Raw genomic sequence first — 7,588 nt, forward strand, 5'->3', positions numbered from 1 at the left:
TTGTATATATTGCTCATTTTGCATAAAAGAAAAAAATGTATTTCAGTTTGTGTTTTATTTGAGTTTGATGCATACACATACTGTACTGTATGATGATTGTTGAAAATGCACTTTTACCATAAAAGGCCAGCTCGACCAGTTGGTAGAGGCTCATAAAAACAAAACTGTGTGGTCAGTCAAAATGTTTTAAATTATTTGTGGCCCATTTGATAAAAAAATGCAAACAAATAATTTTTCCATAGCTTTTTTTCTTGGTCTGGTAGTTAAAGGGTTACGACATTGTCGTGTTCCTATAAAAACAAAACAAGATATTGTGTAATATTTGTAATAATCTACAGACACAGCCAACTCACAGAGGTTCTGGAATATTCAGGTTTAGTATCATAATCAAACCACTTACAGAAATAATTATTTGATTTGATTATTTTAGTGAAAACAAGATCTCACAGTCATATTGTTTTTCAAAAGTCTTCATCAATCTTCATCTTTGCTGCTGATGTTGAACAATTACTAAACATACCTATCATACAGAAAATGTAGCTTACATTTGTTAAACGTCATATTGATATTACAAACATCAAGTATGTTTATATTTGTTATGGATCTGGTTCTTTTCAAATTGCATGTTTGATTGCTGTGTTATTTTATTGACCACTCATATATATTATTATATAATTATAATACTTTGTTTTACATAGTCATCAATCACCTTACGTTCATTTAGTACAGTGGTGTCCCAAAAATATATTTCAATATTTAAATTAATAAACTGTACGCACTGTAAGGCCTTATTGTGTTACATATATAGTTTCATCTGAACTCTTTGCTCCCTCTTTACCAGCTGTAATAGTGATGAACACATTAGTGCACATGTGTCAAACTCAAGGCCCGGGGGCCAAATCAGGCCCTTGGTGGATTTAATTTCGGCCCGCAGGATAATTTCTAATTACTATTAGATCTGCCCCACACACCTTCACTCAATCCTGAGGGTTCCCACAGCTCAGAGCCTGACCCCAAACATTGATGAACCTGCACCCAAGATGAGATGCCAAGTATCTGGCTTGAACTAGCATCACAGAGCAGCACACTGAGTTTACATGGATGTTTCCTTCTGCACTTTTTTTCTTGCGACAGCAGGGCATGTTTGTTTTTTTCTTTGAGGGAAATAGTTTTTTGAAGCTGTTGTTGGCCTGTGGGAAAATGTAATCATAAGAAATGAGTCCGGATTAGCTGCAGATAGAGCCATAAGAAATGAATGCAACTGATTATTTAATGTTTAATGTTGTTTTTATAGGCAATAATTTAAGCTTTGTTAGTTCCAGGTTTAATATGTGCAATAAGTTCATTTCAATGAGTTCTGCAATAAACATTGAACCAGTCCGGCCCTCGACTAGTACCCATTTTTTTATTTTGGCCCACTGTGTATTTGAGTTTGACACCCCTGCATTAGTGCATCAGTCATTATAACACAGTATAATAAACATTATACTGAAATGGGTTATTCTGCATGTGTACTTTTGGTACTTTTACTACATTAATGTTGATGCTTTAACCTTAAGTAATTTGACACTGATTTGTTGCAACTTCCAATTAAGTTAAAGATCTGAGTTCTTCCGTTGGAGGCTCTAATTAATTGTATGTCATAAAAAAATGGCAATAACCTTTAAGAAGGCATTATTTATACAATATAAACATAGTGTATTCATTGATAGGAGTTTTCTCTGCTGGGTACGGTTGCATACCATCAACACCTGTTCAAGAGAAGTTATGGAACTTTACAATGGAACAGAATGTTGGAACAGAATGATGGAACAGTGTAACAGAGAGGAGGTTCCAATGTTCCGTAATCTGACTTTCTGGTCATTTCCACCTTGCTTTCGACTCGTTCACCGGCTTTTCGGCTTGTTCACTTGAAGACAACCTTAAACAATTGGGTGACCTACTAGTTGCTGTACCCTGAGATTCAAATCCAGTCCGTCCAGTAACCGTTATTTTACACTGAGACTCAAAACGGAACATTTCCTGCAGTGCACTTTGGACTTCTGGTAAGTTGATTTGATTGGCCAAATATAACTTGTTAACTCGAGAAAACTAAACATCTGATTGTAATTCAAACATCATAATCACATTGCATTAACTCTACTTGACATAGGCACATTGTTTTGGGAATTAACAGTGAAAAAAGTCACAATAAGCAGATCCTGTTCCTCACAACTTTTTTTTGCTTTTATATTACTTTAAAGGTTTCTCTAGCTGTATTTTAGGAAATAAATAAATAAATACAATATATAAATTATATACTTGTGTACTGAAGGATAGGAACATCTGGAAAGCAAGAAAAATGTATATTTGGTGGAAGTAAGAGGTTTAAAATCTTAAATGTTCTTTGTTTGTTTTTAGCATTTCTAATATTGTTTATTTTATCATTTTAAAATGTTAAAAATGTGTTTACATTAAATATCTATATGTATTTAAGGACAGGTAGAAGTACAGTTAGCTTTTTTAAAGCGAGACATGAGCTTGTATATCTAAATTCCTCCGATTTCCTTCTCTCTTTTCAGTTGTTAGAAATCAGCATCAGGGTGCATCTCGCACCATGCCTGGCAACTTTCAGGTTGAGGAAGGAGCGATGCTCTACTCCAAATCCTCAGCCTACCAAGTGCAGTATTTACTGGGGAGAGGCAGCTTTGGAGAGGTGGCCCAGTGCAGGAAGTTTGCCACCAACGAAAATGTGGCTTTAAAAGTCATGGGAAGTTGGCAGTGCATTGAGGATGCAAAGAGTGAGGTGGGACACAGATTATGTTTTTTATCGTATCCCTTATAAAACTATTCAAAATACAATGTTACTACATCAAATCATTCTCTGACATCTTATACAACAGGAGGATATCCTTAAACAGATGAAACTGGGTAACTGCCACCTCTTCAATATCGTGCTATGGAACGACTCCTTCCAATACAAGAAGCGTTACTGCTTAGAATTTGAGAAGCTGGACATCAGCCTGTATGAATTCCTTCGGAAGAGAAGGTCTATGTCTCTGAAGTTGAAGGAGATCCGGCCCATTGTGAAACAGGTTTGTTTTGTACAATGATTAAAACAGTGGCTGAATGGTCAGATTGTTGCTTACATGCACATAATACCATCAACCCTGTCTCCTAAAAATTACGTTCCCACAGAACTAAACTGCATTCTCAATTACGTTTAGCAAGAAACGTATTTTCTCCCACGTTACGTTCGTTATGAATGTATCTCAAATACGTTTATTTTCTACATATCTTCTAGAAACATATTTTCTCCCACGTTACGTTTCTTATGAACGTATCTTAAATACGTTTATTTTCTACATATCTTTGCCATTTATTGTCTTGCTTATAATAATGATAATAGTCATTTATAAATATCATTTTAGGGCACACATTTTAAATCAGTAGGCGAGGCTGTAATTTCGCCAGCTGTTACTCTCATGAGCGAGGCAGAAAATAATAGTTTTTAACATGCCAAAAAGCTGCTGTGTCGTTTATTGCACCTCAAACATTAAAACAAATCCAGAGTTACGTGTTTCTGTACTTCCTCTAAGAAGAAAGGACAATAACAGAAGATCTCTGTGGCTTCAGGCTTGATCGCCGTTCAAATGACAGCGTTGGTTTCCCCAAAAGTGGGCGGGGCTGTAAAGTGACGTAGATTTTACTCTCATCTATTATTCAAAACCATTCTATTTATTCTAACGTAAATTACATGCCAGTGTTTTATGTTTTTATTTTAAATCGTATAATGTCGGACTTTTTTTCCCGTCTGTGAGGAAAATAAATGGGGCTTAGAGCCTCAAAATACTGAAATCTGTATTTAAAAAAAAAAAAAAATTCCTTATTTACTCAACAATAACACACAATTATCCTTGTTTTTATTTATTCGTTTAATTCTATAATCTTGGGCTTTTTAGCATGCTTTTTAGCATGCTTTTTAGCCGTAAATAAAGTCACCGGAAACAGACGTAGGCCTATAAGGGACATTTTGAGGATACACACAAACCCACTGAACAGATTACCCAAGATCCTCAGCTTGAAGCTTGTTGATTGGATACATAAGAAGTATACACACATATTGATAGATGTCGTAATGCACTGTTGAGGAACCTGTGACCCAAGTTTTTCATTCATTGCATAACTACACCGTAGTTGTGTATATGATATGTCAATAAATATTAGAAAATCTTGAAATCTTGAAAGGGATGTGCAAAATAGCAATTATATACAGTTTTTAATTAACTATTAGTAGAGAATAATGAGTAATTAATATACTTTATAGAGATCTGCAGATACATGTTTAGTCTTCTCAAGCACCAACGATCAAATATCTCGCCTGATTGTTGGCACAACCTTACTTCACCTTTCCCTGAATTTTACTCAGGTGTAACTAAAGTCTGCTTTAAGGGTTGTTTATATTTCACATCATTAATGAGAATCTGCAGAGTTACTAAAGTAAATGTAGTGGAGTAAAAATACCAGGTTAACCTCTGAATTGTAGTGGAGTAGAATTACAAAGTAACAATGAGCTGTCATGTGGGTATATATTAATGCTGCCCATTATGGATACAAGCGATTTTCACCCATGTAGTAATTACATGTTTTAAATGTGTACACACCAATGTGTTTCCTATCGCCTAAACCTCCAGGGCTGTACACAGTTTAATACTGTCAACTTCTAATTTTTGGAAAAACGAAAACGTCTTTTAAAACTACAATTCCCAGTAGAGACGTGCCATAGAGAACATGTTGCGAAACACAATAGCCAGCATGTGTAGTTCTGGGGGGGCGTTCGAGTCCAGTTTTGAATAGTCTGCCGTGGTTTCGTTCCATTTCAAAGAGCTTGACGTGCGTAACCTTAGCGCACTGCCACTCCAACATCCAATCCCAGAGCTTGAATTTTAATCACGGTGTTTGTCAACGGGACTGTAGTCCCAAACGATAGTTGGGGATTATGGGTAGTGTAGTGTCTTTGGCCATCCTAAACTGAAATGTTTTTCGGATATCATATCGCATTAACAACACCACATCTGGCGTCACAGAGATCTTCTGTCACTGTCCTTTCTTCTTAGAGGAAGTACAGAAACACGTAATAATAAACGAGCCGGCACAGCAGCTTTTTGGCATGTTAAAAACTATTATTTTCTGCCTCGCTCATGAGAGTAACAGCTGGCGAAATTACAGCCTCGCCTACTGATTTCAAATGTGTGCTCTAAAATGATATTTATAAATGACTATTATCATTATTATAAGCAAGACAATAAATGGCAAAGATATGTAGAAAATAAACATATTTAAGATACGTTCATAAGAAACGTAACGTGGGAGAAAATATGTTTCTAGAAGATATGTAGAAAATAAACGTATTTGAGATACGTTCATAACAAACGTAACGTGGGAGAAAATACGTTTCTAGCTAAACGTAATTGAGAATGCAGTTTAGTTCTGTGGGAGCGTAATTTTTAGGAGACAGGGTTGAATACCATATGCAACCATTACGAATTCACCTAACTTCTTAAATTGTAACAAGTGATCAAGATGTTGAAATAGCAAAGCTCTTAAAAAAGGTTTTTATTAAAAAAGGTTTTTGAAGTTAACGATGTAACAATGTATTCTGACCGATGATCCTGATTTCAGTTGGCTATTGCCCTGGATTTCCTGGATTTGGTTGATATCGTACATTGTGATCTAAAGCCAGCGAACATAATGATGGTGGACCATGTTCGCCAGCCACTCAAAATCAAAGTGATCGACTTTGGCCTGGCCGTAAACAACTCCGCTCAGCATACGGGGGAGACCCTGCAGACCCTATATTACAGGTAACTGACAGGATATCACAAAGGATGTTAACTGAATCAAATACTTTACACTTAAGTCTCAAGTTTTTAGTCAATCAAAAGTCTCAGAAAAACATTGCATATTTGAGAAACTCACAGTGAAGTGTAGACAGTAGGAGTCTACTTCCTATTCATGTGTTTCTCTTGTGTTTCTAAGATCTCCAGAGATCCTGCTGGGAAATGAGTTCAATGGAGCCATCGACGTGTGGTCTCTTGGCTGCATTGCTGCCAAAATGTTGACCGGCAAAGTGCTGTTCCCTGGAAGTGTCGAATATGACATGGTAAGCATTACACTCAAGCCATAATGTCTTGGTACATTTGGTGCAAACATCCATTTGCCACTGCATTGACACTTGTGTTTCCTGATCACCAAAGATTCATTGTAACTTGCATGTACCTGAACCTTGGGAGAAATTCTCAAGCCTTTAGAAATGTTGAAGTGTAATGCAACCTTGTGTTGTTCCCATAGCTGAGGCACATCATACTTGGTATTGGTGAGCCACCAAGCCATCTGCTCAATGCTGGAATGTTCACACATGAGTATTTCTGTGCAACATTCAGAGAAGAGGGACCCCCAGTGTGGAGATTTAAAGTAAAATTGTGTTATTATTTGAGTCTTTGTTTCTGTGTGTCACTGTAGTCAGAACACATTAGCTTATTCTCTCTACTTCTTGTCTATAGACCCCACGTGAAGTGAGAAATTCCATCAAATTATTCCCACGGACGATTCGCAGCCTGAGAGATCTCATCAAGGTAGGATATCTCTTTTAAAATACATTTTTTGAATAACTTGAACATAAAGTCACATTATTTTAAAATAAAAAAAGCCCCCATTCTTACCGTTTTATTTCATTCTGAACCTCCCAAAGAAGTCTGACAAACTCTCAGACAAAACCAGAGTGTGTGACGGTGACCAGGAGAGTTTTCTGGATCTGATGACAAAGATGCTGATGGTGGACGCGGCTCAGAGGATCACACCCAGCCAGATCCTCCAGCATCCGTTCATCACCATGAGTCACCTTTCTGGTGACTCCAAAAGCTGCTCCCTGTAAGTTCTCAGATACAGTTTGTGTTCCTCGCACTGTGGATTTACTGTCGCTAGATGAAGTTGCATGACTCGTTTTTTTCCTCCAGTGTTAAATCGTGCTTTGGTCCGAGCTCTGATAATAAGGAGGATGACGACCTTGAGGTGGCCTCCAGCAGCACTGCCATCCCAGCCCGCCAAACTGAAAATGGTGGACTGAGCAGCAATGAACATCCCACTTTTACTGAGAAGACGAGGAAAAGGGACGGTGGAAAAACCACCAAGAAGACTCCGCTGCTCAAACGAAAGAGGGATCAAGCAAAGTCGTGCTCTTCCTTTGGTGGCAGCTCCTCAGCTAAAAAGAGGAAGACTGAGAACCTCAATGAGGACTTGGAGGACAGCACCAACAGTAAGCATCCCTATGGCAACACACATGTACACACTGAGGATTTATTAAGCCTTTTCTTCTGTATGATAAAATGATTTGTGTAACAGAAATGTCATAAACCCATTCACAGAATAGCTCATTGTTTTTGGAGATGTTTGACATGAATTCATGTATTTGTGGGTTGTTTAGTTTGCTGAAATATCTGACATGGTGATACTACAGTAGCATTAGTTTGAAAAAAAACAACCTCTTTTCCTTTTCATTAGCACTACTGAACGAAACAGTAGAGGTCCCCTCCAAAAAGAGGAAGAGGGC

Source organism: Gymnodraco acuticeps, unplaced genomic scaffold, assembly GCF_902827175.1.
Source record: "Gymnodraco acuticeps unplaced genomic scaffold, fGymAcu1.1, whole genome shotgun sequence".
Lineage (NCBI taxonomy): Eukaryota > Metazoa > Chordata > Actinopteri > Perciformes > Bathydraconidae > Gymnodraco > Gymnodraco acuticeps.